Raw genomic sequence first — 17,369 nt, 5'->3', positions numbered from 1 at the left:
GTGGTGACCATGAAGATGGGACAGGAGGACTGACTGAGGATGTATTATGAAGGGAGAATTAACAAAACTCATGTTGGCAAACAGCATTAATAACTATGAACATAGGCACTGTTTTTCATACACTTAGAATCTATAGGTCTAATATTTTAGACTTAAATATCTCAGAGTTCAGTAAACATGTACATACATAATGGGTGAGAGAACAAGGGGTAACACGAGAAAAAGCAGATTACTAAAATGTAATGTTAACAAATTAATAATGGACTCACTGTGTCAATTAGTTAGACAATTTAACTCAGAAATGACATGGATAAAACCAACCCAAAACAGTACTGCTGTAGTTGAGGGGCTGAAATGGCAGCTATTTAAAAAAAGAAAAATGGAAAACTGAAGTCTTTAATACTGGTAGCTGTCAACCACCACATAATACGGAAGGCTGGAATCTTCTCAACAGAATTTCTGAGTATGACATCACACCTGTGTGATGTATTTCCTTCCAGTCTGATAAGTTAAAATGTACCAGAAAATTCTCATCAGTTCATAGTATGGAAAAAAAAATGCCATTAGTGGACAAAATTTTTACATTGAGTATTCATTAAAAAGCAGTTATGTGCTGTATCAAATAACAGAGTATTGTTGAGTCTTCAAAAGGAAGGACATTCTGACACCTGCTACAACAGGGATGAACCTTGAGGACATTATGTTCAGTAAGATGAGCCAGTCACAAAAGGACAAATACTGCATGGTTCCAATTTTATATCTAGAGTAGTTGAAATCATAGAGACAGAGAGGACAGAGACAGGGGCTGGAGGCAGGGAAGAATGTGCTTGATGGGCACAGAGATCCAGTTTCACAAGATGAAAGTGTTCTGGGATGGACGGTAGTGATGGCTCCACGGCAATGTGAATGTATATAATACCAGCGAACTGTACACTTACAAACAGTTAAGATGGCAAATTTCATATTGTATGTATTTTACCACAATTAATAAAAACTTTTTAAAGCATGGTGAGAAAATGTGTATAATACACTACCATCTATCTGATAAAGAGGAAGTGTAAATGTAACCATAAAATTAAAATGTAAAAAGGTTATTTATAGGGAAGAGGGATAGGTGAAGATGAAGGGATGGAAATACTACTTTGACTATACCTTGTTTCATTCATTTGATTTTGAAAGACTTTTAATATTTTACATAATTATAAAATAAAATTTTTAAAAAGCAATCCCTGAACACTAAGAGAAAAAAAAGCCCAAAAACCTATGCACCCAGTAGCAAAATCAGATAACTATTCTAAGTGACTTCAAAACACAGTAATTTGATGTTGTATCTCTAATGGGAATGCAAAAAAACTCTATTTTTATTAATTGATGATATTCTTCGTATTCTTCTAAGACTGAGATGTGTATAGTGTGGGATGAAACAGTAAGTAATTAGGGGTGCCTGGATGGCTCAGTCAGTTAAGCGTCTGCCTTCAGCTCAGGTCATGATCTCAGGGTCCTGGGGTGGAGCCCCGCATCAGGCTCTCCACTCAGCAGGAATCTGCTTCTCCCTCATTCTCCCTCTGTGCTCACTCCCTCTCTCAAATAAACAACTAAAATCTTAAAAAACAAAAAAATGAGTAATTAGAATCAAGATGTCTGTCTTGGAAAGAAAAAAGATACAGGTGTAAGTAACATCAAGACGGTTAAGTAGAACTCTGTATAGTAACCTGTGATCTGTACACTGGAAAGACCTAGAAACAATGATCAACCTAGTAGCAGTGAACAACCCCAGGACACAGACTGTCATTACTAAATACTGTTTTTCATTAAAAGAAACCAAGGCCCCTTGGAGAAATGGATGATTCCAGGGCCTGGGACAGAAAATGTGCCAGATGAGCCTGGTGCAGTTTGTCAGACTGGAAAGATCAAAGACTTTTAGTCTTGTTCAAAGGACTGGAGGCAAAATGAACAAACTCCTCTTGGACAAAGATCGGACAATCTCAGTATCAATAAGGATAATACCTACAACAGATTGATCCATATCAAATATGTTTAAATCCATGAGTTCACAATGACACAAACACATACACAACTCACTGGCTACTTTCAAAGGATTCCCAACTCATTTAGAGAACTAGTAATACTGGAGAGGAATTATGCATTTATCCTACTTTTCCCAAAAGAGCTAAAATTCAGGGGTAACCAAATTATGGAGAGGGCATTTCTTCTTTTTTTTTTTTTTTTAAGATTTATTTATTTATTTATTTGAGAGAGAGAGAGACAAAGAGAGCAGGGGGAGGGGCAGAGGGAGGCTGAGAGAACCTCCAGCAGACTCCCCACAGAGCATAGAGCCCAAAGCGGGGCTGGATCCCAGGACACCAAGATCATGACCTGAACCAAAACCAAGAGTCAGCAGCCTAACCAACTGAGCCACCCAGGTACCCCTAATTTCGCTTTATAGAAGCATTCTAGCTAATAAATGATGAAGTTATAGAATTAAAATATCAACACTTTTCAATGCTTAATAAAATAATGACTCTGGGGCGACTGGGTGGGTCAGTTGGTTAAGTAAATCAACTCTTGATTTCAGCTCAGGTTGTGATCTCAGGGTCATGGGATCAAGCCCCGTGGAGGGCTCCACATTGAGCGTGGAGACTTCTTGAGATCCTCTCTCCTTCTCCCTCTGCTCCTCCCTGCTTGTGTGCACACTCTCTCTCTAAATTAAATTTAAAAAGAAAGAAATAAGGACTCTAGACACTGAGCATCAAGGGAACCTATGAAGTCTTTTTGCTAAAAATAAATCAAATCTGAATCTGATCACATCTTCAGATTTATCTACCAGTGCACAGTCATTTCTGTGTAAACTACAATACAGAATAAAATCCAGACTGTGTGTAACTCCACAGGACAGATCATGAAGTTTCATCAAGAAATAAATTACAAGACAAAAGATGCAGGGGGACCTACAGATTAAAACAAGTCACATCATATAAATAGCATTTGGATCCTGATTCAACTGTTACCAAAAAAAAAGACTATGACACAATCAAGAAAATTTTAACATTGGTTGGATATTCGAAGGTATTAAGAAATTCTTCATTTTTCATGATAGTGGTATTTGTGTTTATCTTTTTAAAAAATATATGTAAATATACACAGTGAAATATTGAAGTTAAAATGACATGAAATCTCAGTTTCGGGGATACAGATAAAGACCAGCTATGAGTTAACAACTGTTGAAACCAGATGAGGGTAAACAGGGACTTATTACACCATTCTCTCTACATATACCTGAGAACACTTAAACATGTAAAATAAATAAGTCCATTTGTACTCTGAGTTTCATGTAATAAAAATATTTTTATTGTCAAACTTAAAAACTGAGACAAGGTAAATTTTAACACTGGTTGGATATGTGATTTAACAATATTTTTTAAAGTGTATATATATATAATTTTTTTTTTTTTAAGATTTTATTTTTTTTTTTTTTTTGACAGAGAGAGCACACGCACAAGCAGAGGGAGCAGAGGCAGAGGAAGAAGCAGGCTCCCTACTGAGTCAGAATGCGATTCCCAACTCAAACTCAGGACCCTGGGATCATGACCTGAGTCCAAGGCAGAAGCTTAACCGACTGAGCTACCCAGGTGCCCCTTAAAGTATCTTTTAAAGCATTTCAGAGTATTTATTTTTCTAACAATACAATGACTACTTCAAAGAACTAACTGGCAACTAATAACCATCTGAAGAAACAGCTTTTATGGTAAAATCAGTAACACAGAGCTGAACACCAAACAAAACCTTACCAGTATCAGGTAATGTCAAAGACTTAAAGGGGAAAATGGTCAGCTGTCTAAATTATATTTTAGAAAGAAAACTATCCCACCTTTTGGACACTGGGTAGAATGTGGGTTCATGGCATTCAGTGAGCCTCTGTGACTAAAATCTAAACATAGCGACAAGCAGTACAACAAATAATACCAGCTGTCCCGCTGTAAACCACATCAAAACTCTGCAAAGCAGTTCTGACCGCCAAAAGCATTCACTTCCTTAAAAAACATCTTTACTATTCTAGTTTTCCCCACAGTCAGGATGGAGGGGTATATTGAGATTTCAGATTTTAAAATATAATTTCTACATCGCTAGCATCAGCCCATTAACTGAAGGTTGTATTCTACAATCCCACCCTCCTACCATTCACCCGCTAGGCCAAAGACGCCCTCTCTGTTGGTGCCTGCTGAACTCTTACTCATCCGCTCCCACTCGCTTTCACCGGAGGCCGCACCGGAGGTTTTGCAAAGGAGACAGTGCGCCTTTCGGCAAGCCTATTTCTTCTCCCCATTAAGATTTCAATCCATCTTTCACAAACACGCAAAAATATCTTTCTGTAATAACTTACCAGCAATACACACAACTATCAGACGTGCTTTGGTCCTTAGGAATACACCAGTTGCTTTATGTCATTCAGGCATAAAATCACATATCACACCACCAGCAGTTTCAGGTGAACCACAGTATTTATTTGAAGGCAGGTATGCATGAAGTGAACACAAAACACCACAAAATATCCCGAGCCGTGAATTACATGAATACAAACAAAAGTAACCGTTCAAGGCAGAAGCCCTCTGACACCTCCCCCACCCCCCAACAACGTTAAAGAAAGAAAAGAGCCAGAAGATGACCAACAAGCCACCTGGCCGCCCAGTTCCAGGGCCAGCTCACTACCGTCTGCAGGCAGGTCTGGGGGACAGAGCCTGCCGCCTGCAAACGCACCAGAGCCGAGAGGCAGCACCGGATACTCGCGTCCGCAGGCAGCGCGGAGCCACGGGCGCTGGAGGCCGCGGACCGGGCGGTCGCCAGCACCTGCTTACCAAGCGTCCGCTCCCGACCCCCGCCGCCCACCACCCAGCCCACACGCCAGGGGCTCGGACGCTCCCACGGAGAAGCCCGCGCCGCCGAGGGTCTACAGGGCGCCGTCCTCTCCGCACTCGGTCACGGCCGACGGCGACCACCCCTCCCAACGCGGCCCCGAGCCCCCGCGCCCGACCCGAGCCCCGCCAGCGCCCCGCCCGGCGCGGCCCCCGCCCGCCTCCGCCCGGCCTCCCGCTCCGGTGGGGCGCCGCCGCTGCCGCCTCAGGCCCCGCGGCCCGGCCTGCAGCCCCTCCACCGCTCGGCCGCGCCCCGGGCCCGCCGCCACCCCCGCGCGCGGGCCTCACCTCAGGGGGCGAATCGCTGGCAGCGCACGGGCGCTCCCAGGTCCGAGGGCGGCCGCCGCACGTCGGCTCGGGCTCCGGCTCGGGCTCCGGCTCGGGCTCCGGCTCCGCCCCCTGTCCGCGGCGCGCTCCCCAGCCAGCAGCCCCGGCCCGCCCGGCCTCTCCGCCCCCTCAGCCCCCGGCGCTGCCCCCGCCGCCGGAGCTGGGTGCGGCCTGCGGCGCTGCAGCCCAACAACGCGCCACCCTATAGGCCCAGCCCGCGCCGCGCCGCCCAGCAACGCGCCCTGCGATTGGCTGACCTCGAGGAGCGGAGGGGGCGGGGCTCGCGCGGCGAAGGGGAGGGTAAGGGCGGAGGCCCCGCCCGCGGCCGCCGCGGATCAGCGGGGACCCCTCTGGGTGCGGTCCCGCTGGCCCCCGGCGCGCAGTGGAGGGTCTGGCACAACAGGTCGGCTGGGCGGCAGCGTCGAGACGGCGGGTCTCGGCCGCACAGGCCTCGTCGCTGAAGCCGACGGCCCGGCTGTGCCCGCGGCGTCCGCTCTCTCAGAACCTCTCGTGCACCCGCTCGTTGTCGCTGGACAGACTCGTGGAGGCCCCCTGCAGGCCAGGTGCCCGGGATGAGCAGCAGAGCGTCCTAAACGGCCCGGTTCCAGGCCAGAGGGGCCCTCCGAGCCCGGGGTCGGGCTGCTCCCTGCCTACCTCGTGCCTTCCTCCAGCACGCGGACCCTTGGACCCTGCGCCCGTGTGCCCGGCCCTGTGCTAGTCTCTGTCCCCTCCCCGGGCGGGGTCACAGGCAGAGTTTGGGGCCCGCAGCCAGGGTGGAGCCAGGACAGCGGGGTCTGTGGATGGCGATAAGGCCCCACAGACAGGGTGGCTTCCTGGTGCCCAGGGCCTGGCCTGCCGATGCTGAATGAACAAGCACCAGTCACCTCCGCAGAACCGCAGTAGGAGTCTAGGCCAGGACATTGGCAAGATCAGGCCACCTGCCAGTGACCTGGAGGCTAGCCTAAAGACCAGACCAGCGCCGTCCCCTACCCCCTCGCTCCTCTTGTCTCATCTGAGCCCCTAAGAGGCCCAGGACACAGAGAAGCAGAGCTCCTTGTTCCCTTTATCCCATGGGAAGCTGAGACCCAGCACGGGGCAGGGTAGAACCGTGTGGAACCCGGGCCTCCCTTCCCAGCAGGGACCTCTTTGGCTTTGCCCACAGAAGGGTCAGGGATATTGTCTAGGAATAATAATCTGTGACCGCTGATCTCGGGGCACTCTTGCCAAGACCCCACAATTCTACATCAGCCATTTTTGTTTCCCTTGCACCCAGGAACAAGGCCTGGTGCTTAAGAGCTGTCCGTGAAGGGGGCGCCTGAGTGGCTCATTTAAGTGTCGACTCTTGATTTCAGCTCAGGTCATGATCTCAGGGTGCTGGGATCAAGCCCTGCCTCAGGCTTCCTGCTCAGCGGGGAATCTGCTTCTCTCCCTCTCCCTCTTTCTCTGCCCCTCCCCCACTAAAAAAAGAAATCTAAAAAAAAAAAAAAAAAAAAGAGCTCTCAGTGAGGGCTTGCTGAAGGAAAGAAGGGACGGAGGGAGGAATAGAAGATGATTGAGCATGTTAAGTAGACACCAAAAAGACCCAGATTGGGCTTTGAAAGGTGGAAAATACATCAGAAATGGAAAATACACTGAATGGGATTAACAGCAGATTAGCCACAGCAAAAGAAAAAGTGAACTGGAAGACATGGAGAAAGTAAATGAAACACAGAGAAACGAGCTTGAAAAGAACGAACAGAGCACGAGTGAGTTGTGGGACAACTTCAGAAGACCTAATAAATGTGTAATTGGAGTCCCTGAAAACAGGGGTGGGGGTTAGGAAGAAGACAAATACTATTTGAAGATATAACGGCTGAAATTTGGGGTGCCTGGGTGGCGCAGTTGTTAAGGGTCTGCCTTCGGCTCAGGGTGTGATCCCAGTGTTCTGGGATCGAGCCCCACATCAGGCTTCGCTAGGAGCCTGCTTCTTCCTCTCCCATTCCCTCTGCTTGTGTTCCCTCTCTTGCAGGCTGTCTCTCTCAGTCAAATAAATAAATAAAATCTTTAAAAACAAATGGCTGAAATTTTTTTTAAGATATTTATTTATTTATTTATTTATTTATTTGACAGAGAGAGAGAGAGAGACAGCCAGTGAGAGAGGGAACACAAGCAGGGGGAGTGGGAGAGGGAGAAGCAGGCTCCCAGCAGAGGAGCCTGATGTGGGGCTCGATCCCAGAACACCAGGATCATGCCCTGAGCCGAAGGCAGACGCTTAACGACTGAGCCACCCAGGCGCCCCTGAAATTTCTTTTTTAAACTGATGAAAACTACAAACTCACAAATCAAAGCTACTCAGAAAGTAACTTCTGGCTTGCTACTGGGCTCTGGTAGAAATGGAATGTTTCCATGGGAATCAACAGTGACTCTGAGGCCAGAGTTGCCCATCACCTGGTTCCATCAGGCTACCAAGACACAAAGTCGGGTAGATACATCATGATCTAAGTGGCAGATCCAGGATTGGAAGGCTTCATGCAGATGCAGAGGGACGTGGTCCAGACCCAATATCTATCAGCTCCCACCAATTGTCTCAGGGATTCCCTCGACACAGTGACAGAGGAACAAAAAGCATGTGCTGGGTTCATAGGAAGGTTGGCTCAATATGTTGGTATGGGCTGAAAATGGCCTGCTGCCGCACTGTATCCTCATTCAGCAGCTGCCCTGAAAGACAGTGACAGTGGTGAGGGGCAGTCACCCCCATAGTCAAAGCTTCAGGCAGTGAATTTCACCATTCACTTTGTGTGGCAGGAGATGTGGCCTGGATTCATGGACAGTGGCACATGGCTTAGTTGGTTGGTTGGGAGCCTGGAAGGAACAATCTGACAGTTTGGGGACAAAAAGGTCTGAAAACAAGGCATGTTGAGGGACCTATGGGAATTGGTTCAAAGAGTGAAGATCTTTGTATTGCATGTTAATATTCACCAGTGAGCATCCACCACAGAGACGCTAAACGACCAAGCAGATAGAATGGACTGGCCAATGAGCATAAGCCAGGCTCTGTCCTCTGCCCCCATCGTGCTGGCACAGTGGTCTCCCCCATGAAGTAATCATGGTAGCAGAGTGGAGGCCATACATGAGCCCAACAGCACGGGCTCCTTGTAACCAAGACTGACCAAGCTACTGCCACTGCCAAATGAAGCTGTCACCTGTCCCTGCAGGAGCCAGCAAGCTACTTGTTGGCAAGTTGATTAACTTGGATCCCTTCTATTCTAGAAAAAGCAATAATTCATGTTCACCAAGACTGCCATGTATCTGGATGAGGATTTGCCTTTCTGCCTACAATACTTAGCACCACTATCAAGAGCTCACGAAGTGTCTGACTGGCTGACACGGAATCCCACATAACTGCCTAGTTACCAAAGGAACTGTTTTATGGCAAGGGAGGCATGGCAATGGACATATGACCAGGAGCCCACCGTTCCTACCAAATATGCACCATCCAGAAGTTGCTGGTGTACTAGAGTGATGGGCTAGCCACATGGAGATTCAGATGAGGCCCCAACTTGGAGATGACACCTGGAAGGTGGAAAGCTGGCCTCCAGGAAGCAGTGTGTATGCTGTATCAATCACCACTCTACGAGGCTCTGTCCCTAATACATACAATACCCAGTGACCTACTTGAGGAATTTGTGCTTTTGTTCTGCAACATTAAGTGCTATGGGCCTGGAGATCCTAGAGGTCACCAAAGAAGAGAGTTCTACCAGGGGGCATGGTCATGTTGAACCAAGGCTGTCACCTGATCGCGTGCGACAACTTGTGCCAGTAGATGAGTGGGCACAGAAGGGAGTAGCCACATTGGTAGGGATAACTGACCCTCGTTGTTGGGAGTATGTAGGGCCACCTGCCACACGATGGGGTCAGGCAGGAATGTGTTTGGTGCTCAGGCAGTCAGAGCAGGCATTCAGAGGAGTGGGGCATCTCTTGGGGCTCCCACACCCAGTCACGGTAAACAGGCGAGCGTGGCAACATGTCTTGGTGAGGGCCAGCTCCCAGGAGCTCAGACCCTCAGGCATGAACCGTCCAGGAGAGCCAAAGTGTTAGCTGTGAAGAAAGCTAGAATGGGTGGTAGAAAGGGAGACGTTGAGTATCATTTGTGGTCTGGGGGTCAACTGCAGCAGTGGGGGCTATAGTTCGTCTCTGTACCCATCTCTCAGAAGTTCCCCCAGATACTGTGACCCATTAGAATACTGGACAATTTGTGTCTGAATGGACTGAACTTCCTGGGAGGAACAAGTAGATATGAGCAGTTCAAGGGGTGGACTTCGTAGTCACTGTTGGTGCCCTGCCCAGATTCTCTCTCTGGCTTGGGGCTGGAAGTGGGCCCTGCCCAGGTGCTGTGAGTGTTAGCAGCAGCTAATGGTCCCAGAGCCCTGTCTGCAATGTCACCCAGCCCAGGAGATCATCTCCCTACTTGGACAGCCAATAACTGGCGGATCCAGGGGCCCGCAAGGCTGGTGCCCTGACCTCCAAGCAGGACCACCTCTGGGACAATTCATACTCCAGAGCTCCCGTGGGATCAGCTAAAACTAGACTCCAGCTGAGACCACTTCCATCCTTTGTTTTTTATTTTTAATTTGCCTTATCCTGATTTCCCCACTCAACTTATCCTGAGAACATTCCCTCTATAAATCACTTGCACAAGATCCCCATTTCAGGTTTTGCTCCTAAATAATCTCATTGAAGAAAATTGCGTATTAAAAACACCGTCTACAGCTCGACACCAAAGAAGCAAACAGTTCACTTAAGGAGTGGGCAAAGGACTTGGACATTTTCCAAAAGAGATATAGATGGCCGGTAAGTACCTAAAAAGCTGCTCAACGTCACGAATCTTTGGGGAACTGCAAATCAAAATCACCACGAGATACCACTTGACCTCCATGAGGACTACTATAATAACAAAGAAAAGAAAAAGAAAGGAGTAAGTGTTGGCAAGGATGTGGAGAAATTGGAGCCCTGTGCATTGCTGGTGAGAGTGTGAAATGGTGCAGCCGCTGTGGAAAATGTATGCTGTTTCCTCAAAAAGGTCAGCAGAAAATTACCCCATGACCCAGCAAGTCCACTTTGGGGTGTGTGCTCCAAAAAAAAAAAAAAAAAAAAAAAAACAGAGAGGCTAACAGATATTTGTACATCCATGTCCATAGCAGCATTACTGACAAGACAGCATTATTTACGGCTGTAACGAAGTCCCAATCAAAAGATCAGCTGAAAGTTGGTACAGCCACTCTGGAAAACAGTGTGGAGGTCCCTTAAAAAGTTAAAAATTGAGCTACCCTATGATCCAGCCATTGCACTACTGGGTATTTACCCCAAAGATACAGACGTAGTGAAGAGAAGGGCCATATGCACCCCAATGTTCATAGCAGCAATGTCCACAATAGCTAAATCGTGGAAGGAGCCGAGATGCCCTTCTACAGATGACTGGATTAAGAAGATGTGGTCCATATATACAATGGAATATTACTCAGCTATCAGAAAGAACGAGTTCTCAACATTTGCTACAACATGGACAGCACTGGAGGAGATAATGCTAAGTGAAATAAGTCAAGCAGAGAAAGACAACTATCATATGATTTCTCTCATCTATGGAACATAAGAACTAGGATGATCAGTAGGGGAAGAAAGGGATAAAGAAAGGGGGGGTAATCAGAAGGGGGAATGAAACATGAGAGACTATGGACTCTGAGAAACAAACTGAGGACTTCAGAGGGGAGGGGGGTGGGGGAATGGGATAGACCGGTGATGGGTAGTAAGGAGGGCACGTATTGCATGGTGCACTGGGTGTTATACACAACTAATGAATCATCGAGCCTTACATCGGAAACCGGGGATGTACTGTATGGTGACTAACATAATATAATAAAAAATCATTAAAAAAAAAAAAAGACCAGCTGAGTTATTAGTGACACTGATGAGCTGATTAAAAAATTTATGTGCAAATAGCTTCGTGCAGTGGCAGTATCGTAGCCAATGAGGTTTATCCGAGGCGCGATTGTTGCTAAAAAGGTGAAAGCAGCTCCAAGGTCCATTGTCAGATGAATGGATGAACAATGTGGCCCATCCACACAATGGAATGTTATTCAGCCTTTAAAACGAAGGAAGTCTGGCGCCTGGGTGGCTCGGTCGGTTGTGTCCAAATCCCGATGTCGTCCGGAGAGTAAACCTTCAGCCTTGGTGTCATTAGCACCACACTCTAACCAAATGAGCCAACTGGCCAACTGTGGGTCAGAATAGTGAAATTCAGACACAGAAAGTGGAATGGTAGGCGCCAGGGACTAGGGGAGGGAGAATGGGGAGTTGTTTCATGGGGACAGAGTGTCTGTTTCACAGGAGGAAAAGAGTTCTCAGGATAGAGGGTGGTGAGGGTTCACAGTAATGGGAATGTGCGTAATGCTATAGAACTATACACTTAAAATGCTTCAAATGGTAAACTTTTTTAAAGGCCATTAATTATTTTTTAAAAGATTTTATTCATTTATTTGAGAGGGGAAGACAGGGAGAGAAAGAGAGAGAGCAAGAGCAGGGGGAGCGGCAGAGGGAGAGGGAGAAGCAGACTCCCCAATGAGCAGGGAGCCCGATGTGGGGCTCGATCCCAGGACCCCGAGATCATGACCTGAGCAGAAGGCAGATGCTTAACCAACTGAGCCACCCAGACACCCCTAAAATGGTAAACTTTATATTACATATATTTTACCATAATAAAAAAGTTTTAAGATTAATTTTTTATTTGAGGTGGGAGAGGGGCAGAGTGAATCTCAAGCAGACTCCCCTGTGAGCATGGAGCCTGTCCAAAGAGCTTGATCCTTGATCTCATGACCCTGAAATCACAACCTGAGCCAAAACCAAGAGTCGGTGCGTGACCCACCATGCCATGCAGAAGCACCCCAATAAAAAAGTCTTAATATTAAAATACACCTTCCTTTTCCAAGAAAAAAAAAAAAGGAAACACTGTCTTGGATGGGAGTTGTTTTCTTTCCTTTTCTTTTTTTTTGGGGGGGATGGGCATTAAAAACCAACAATAACACAGAATTAGATACGTACAACAATGATATCAAGTAATGGAGGAAATCAATGGAGCTAAAGGCACTGATGTCTGTGTGTTGCCTTGGAGGGTAAACGTATGTGTTACTTTAGACTCAGGTAAGAATAGAAATAGACTAACTTTCCCACTAGAAGAAGAGGGGAGTGGAATGACTTAGAAAAAGAAAAAGTTGCTCAATCCAAAAGGAGGGAAGGAGAGAGAAAGGAGGAAAAAGCCCCACAAACACAGGTGGGTCAATACAAAACAAAATGAGATGGTAGATTTAATTACATTAAATACAAATGAAAAAATGCTTCAGTTAAAAGGTATGTCCTGTATGCTAGAAACAAAGAAATGAAATTAAAAGCATATGCACTTTACACTGGACTAAAATAAATATAAAGTACCCGTGAAGGAAATCTCACAAAACCTGAGCAAGACCATAATGGACAAAGTTATGAAATCCTATGGCCAAACATCAAAGAAGACTCGAATGAATAGGGAGGCAGACCATGTTGATGAGTCAGAGGACTCAATGTTGTAAAGATGTCAATTTTTCCCAAGCTGATTTACGGCTGTAACGAATTCCCAATCAAAAGATCAGCTGAGTTATTAGTGACACTGATGAGCTGATTAAAAAATTTATGTGAAAATAGCTCTGTGGGGTGGCAGTATCGTAGCCAATGAGGTTTATCTGAGGCACGATTGTTGCTAAAATTTGTGTGAAAAAAAAAGTGGGATGGGATGCCTGGGTGGCTCAGTCGGTTAAGCATCCAATCTTGATTTTGGCTCAGGTCATGATCTCAGGGTTGTGAGATCGAGCCCCACGTCAGGCTCTGAGTGCCTAGAGTGGAGCCTGCTTAAGATTCTCTCTCCCTTTCCCCCCATTTTCTCTCTCTCTCTAAAACAATTAAATAAAATATTTTTTTAAAGAGTGGGAAAAGGGGATGCCTGGGTGACTCAGATGGTTAAGCGTCTGCCTTCAGCTCTGGTCATGATCCCAGTGTCCTGGGATCGAGTCCCGCATCGGGCTCCTTGCTCAGCGGGGAACTTGCTTCTCCCTCTGCCTGCTGCTCCCCCTGCTTGTGCTCTCACTCTCACTCTCTCTCTTCCTCTCACACACAAATAAATAAATACTCTTAAAAAATAAAAATACATTTTATAAAAAAGCGGGAGAAAAAACTCATGGAAATAGAAAAAGCCACGATAGACAAGACATTCTTAAAGAAGAAAAGTAAGGTGAGGACCTACTTAGCAGATATCAAGACATAATTAAGTGACAGTAATTCAGACAGCTGCTACTGGCACAGGAACAGACAAATGGAACCGAACAAAGAGTAGAACAACAGACCTACATATATAGGGACACATCACAGGTGGCATTGCAGATGGGGGCGGGAGAGCAGATTATAAATAAACAGTGCAGGGACAGGTGGGTAAACCTATGGGAGAAAATGAAAGGGAACCCTTACCTATGCAAAATAGCAATTATAGAGTTAGAGAAGGTATTTGCAACATGCATTACTGACAATATCAAGGCTACATAAAGAATTTGTATAGATTAATAAGAAAAAAGAATAACACATAGAAAAATGTGCAAAATATTTGAATAGACACTTCACAGGAGACAAATCAAAAATGGCTCATAAACACATGAACATATGCTCAAGCTCATTAGTAATTAACTAAATGCAAATTAAATCCATAATTATACACCCACCAGATTGACAAAAATGAAAAAAAAAATCTGACGATACCAAGTGTCGGCAAGGATGTGGAACTAAGGGAACTGTCTTTTACTGCTGATGGGAGTGTAAACCGTTACAATGAAATTCCTGAAGACAGCGAAGGTTCCTGATGCCCTAGAACCCAGGGGTCAGACTCCTGGGTACATACCCTAGAGAAACTCATGCACACATGCATCAGAAATACTACTGTTGGTAGCAGCATCGTCTGGGCTTGCCCCAAACTGGAAACAAGCCAAATGTCCATCTACAATAAAATGGACCTGTGAACTATGATATAGTTATATAATGGAAGGGTTTTCAGCAATGAACTTGAACAAACTACAGCTAAGCCCAGCAACACGGATGCCTCTCAAGACATGATGAGCAAAAGAAGCCGATGTCAAGGCTTTCATCTGTATGATTCCATCCACATAAAATACAAAAACAGGAGACCACCGCGACGGATGTATCATTGAGTGGTGAAGGCTTTATAGCAGAACAGGAACACGAGCCTCCCCAAAGCCAGGGCAGGGTTCACTGGTGAGACCGGGAGGGGCGGAGCTGTGATGGGGAGGGCACATGGGTGCTGGAGAGGCTACTTCTTGACGGGATCGTAAAAACGTTCACTTCATAGCCGTTTGTTAGGCTGCACAGTTGTGTTTTGCTCATTTTTCCGAATGTGTGTTTTGCTTTATAGGAAATCAAAAGAAAAAAGAGTGCTTTAGCTCTGAGTAGCTCAGAGTGTGGCCAGAGCTGAAGCTGGAGGGTGATGCGGGGGCAGCTGTCTGGCAGCCTCTAAGGATTCATGAGGAGCAGAGGAAGGTCTGAAGGAAGTAGATGTGTTTGGGGTCTGCTCTGTGTCTCAAGACTCTCCGTCTGGTGGGCGTGTGCTAGAAGGTAGCCTAGTGGGGGGTGGCCACTTCCAAGCACCTTCAAGGGTCACCGTCCCCCTCCCCCGGACTGGAGCCTTCTCTGAGGTCCCCTCATCAGGCAGTCTTTTCCGGGGGAGGGGGACGGCATGCAGGCAGAGACAGGGAACTGGATGTGGCAAGTTACCCAGTGGGGGCTCTGTGCCGCCGGGTCACAGCCAGAGACAGAGGCCTTCCTTCCCTCACTGCCCTCCCCTAGAGACACACAGATTTGGCATAAGCGCCAGCTCTGACCCATATTCCTTCCGTGTCCTTCGTGTCCTCCAGGCCTCCCTTCCAATGCTCCCTTCCAGGGGGCACTGGGCAAGAAGCCCCTTGGCCCGAGGCTGCTGCCTCTTCTTCCCAGGTGGCCTGTCAGCCCTACCCGTCCTGCCAAGGGGGCAGGGAGAGCCTCCTTGGACCAGCAGGGGGCTTCCTCGCAATGTGGCCCAGAGTTGGGGCAGGGACTTGGAACAACTCAGGACCTTTCTTTTTGCTTTTGTTTAAGATTTATTTATTTATTTATTTTTATTTTAAAGATTTTATTTATTTATTTGAGACAGAGAGCATAAGCAGAGGGGCGGGGCAGAGGAAGAGGGAGAAGCAGGCTCCCCGCTGAGCAGGGAGTCAGATGCAGGGATCAATCCCAGGACCCCAAGATCATGACCTGAGCCGAAGGCAGACGCTTAACCAACTGAGCCACCCATTTATTTATTTGAGAGAGAGAAAGAGAGAGAGTGCAGGTGGGGGGCAGAGGGGGAAGGAGAGAGAGGATCTCAAGCTCACTTCCCACTGAGCACAGAGCCCAACACAGGGCATGATCCCAGGACCCTAAGATAATGACCTGAGCCTAAAGCAAGAGTCGGGCGCTTCACCCACTGAGCCACCCAGGAGCCCCCCGGACTTGTTTCGTGAGGTCTCTTCTGGTTCTAAAAGCATCTCTGTTCACAATAAAAATCTCTATTAACAGAAGATAGAGAAGCTCACTCTTTCTGATCAACTAAAAGAAAAGTAAAACCGTGTTCAGTCATCAGCTTGGAGAAGCTTCCCAAAGGTTCTGGGCCTTTCTCAGCCCAGGATTTGGACCCATCTCTGAACTCGCCATGATGCCGGACAAGGCAATGAAGCCTCTCTGGGCCTCAGTTTCTCCATCTGTAGGATGAGGAAGCAGGCTAGCCCCTGGAGCAGGTTCTAGGCCTCCTACTATTACCCCCAGACTGGGCCCAGAGGGCAAAGCGGAGGAAGGCAGGCCAGTTTTGTTCCCCCCCAGCCCGGCTCAATTAGGGCAAACCCAGAACCACAGTGTAGACATTCTGCGTGACTACCAGAAGCCCTGAGGGGAGATGGGGAGATAGGCAGGGACTGGGGGCTGGGCTCAAAGCATCAGAGGACAGGTCACATAGCAGTAAGCAGCCAAGCTGGCACTTGAATCCAGGCCTCTCTGACCCTCCGTTTTCTCATCTGTGAAATGGGCACATAGTAGCTTCTTCTCCAAGCAAACTATGTCAAGTATCCAAGGGGCTCAGCGCCTGGAACCCAGTAAGTACTTGGTAAGTGGTAACCGCCCTCCAACACTGTGTGAGAAATAGAACGTTCATGGCGGGTCTCAGGAGGGAAGGGTTCCCTCTGGCCCCTTTATGCTGGAGACCATGCCTGGGACCCCATCGGCCACCCCCAGCACATACTCTTACAGCTGAGGCCCTGGATCCCTGGGGCAACAGGAGGGTTTGTCCTGGGCAGGCCTAGGGCCTGGGAGGAGAGGTAAAGCCAGTTCAGCCCCAGGCTGGGCCTTGGGCAGCCATAGGCCTCATCTGTCCAAGTGACCAGAGGTCCCAGAACCCCCCAACTTTGCAGCTCAGGGGTCTTCAAATACGTTTTAGCCTCTGAGCTGGACACAGGTTAGTTGGAAGTGACAGGATATCCCACATCACGCAGTGCTTCACTCGCAAGCAGCCCCTGGGTACTGACTAGAAACACTTTCCTGGTCCAAACCCCCCACTTAAAACGTTTACAGGAAGGGAAACTGCAGCCACAGTAGGGAATGGTGGGCCCCCATGCGCTCCCCACACTAGTTCAGGGCAGGGAGGAGGGATTGCTGGTTCCCAGAGACAGTGTGGAATGCCAAAAGCTCCCCGTGCCCCAAACTGGACAGTGCCCGTGCTGACCTCCCCCCACCCCGGCAGGATTTAGAGGAAACATCTGCAGGGACGGTGCTGGACACTTGGTTCCTGGAAGCAGATGGCGGTCATCCCCCCAGGACCTCTCCCATCCACTGTGGTCTCATCCTTCCCCCTCCTCCAGCAAGCCACCCCACCCCCAAACATGCCCAGGGACAGGTGGAAGGAAGTGCAAACAAAGGGCCCTCTCCAGATGATGAATCCCAGGCAGGTGAGCACACTGCCGTCCTGGGTTTGAATCTCACACAGCAAACTTCTTTCCCAAC

The 17,369-nt window shown here is 47.7% G+C and overlaps 1 protein-coding gene and 2 pseudogenes across 4 annotated transcripts in view; 2 read left to right on the top strand and 1 right to left on the bottom strand.

The window, feature by feature from the left end:
* Nucleotides 1–5,343, bottom strand: part of ADD1 (adducin 1) — a 91,780-nt gene extending 86,437 nt beyond the window's left edge. For 2 of the 4 annotated variants that reach the window (XM_026485836.4, XM_026485837.4), the window contains exon 1: nucleotides 5,199–5,342. The gene's annotated coding sequence lies outside the window, so the exon portion shown is untranslated. Of the gene's footprint in view, nucleotides 1–5,198 lie in introns of all 4 variants that reach the window. The other 2 variants (XM_026485835.4, XM_026485838.4) reach the window with 2 other exon arrangements.
* A 5,868-nt stretch (nucleotides 5,344–11,211) lies between these two features.
* Nucleotides 11,212–11,275, top strand: LOC113245764 (U4 spliceosomal RNA; annotated as a pseudogene).
* Nucleotides 11,276–12,945: 1,670 nt separating this feature from the next.
* LOC113245765 (U4 spliceosomal RNA) lies at nucleotides 12,946–13,095 on the top strand (annotated as a pseudogene).
* Nucleotides 13,096–17,369: the final 4,274 nt, after the last annotated feature.

This window comes from Ursus arctos, unplaced genomic scaffold, assembly GCF_023065955.2.
Source record: "Ursus arctos isolate Adak ecotype North America unplaced genomic scaffold, UrsArc2.0 scaffold_9, whole genome shotgun sequence".
Classification (NCBI taxonomy): Eukaryota; Metazoa; Chordata; class Mammalia; order Carnivora; family Ursidae; genus Ursus; species Ursus arctos.
Note: the sequence above shows the minus strand (reverse complement) of the source record. Positions and strands in the feature narration are given on the sequence as shown.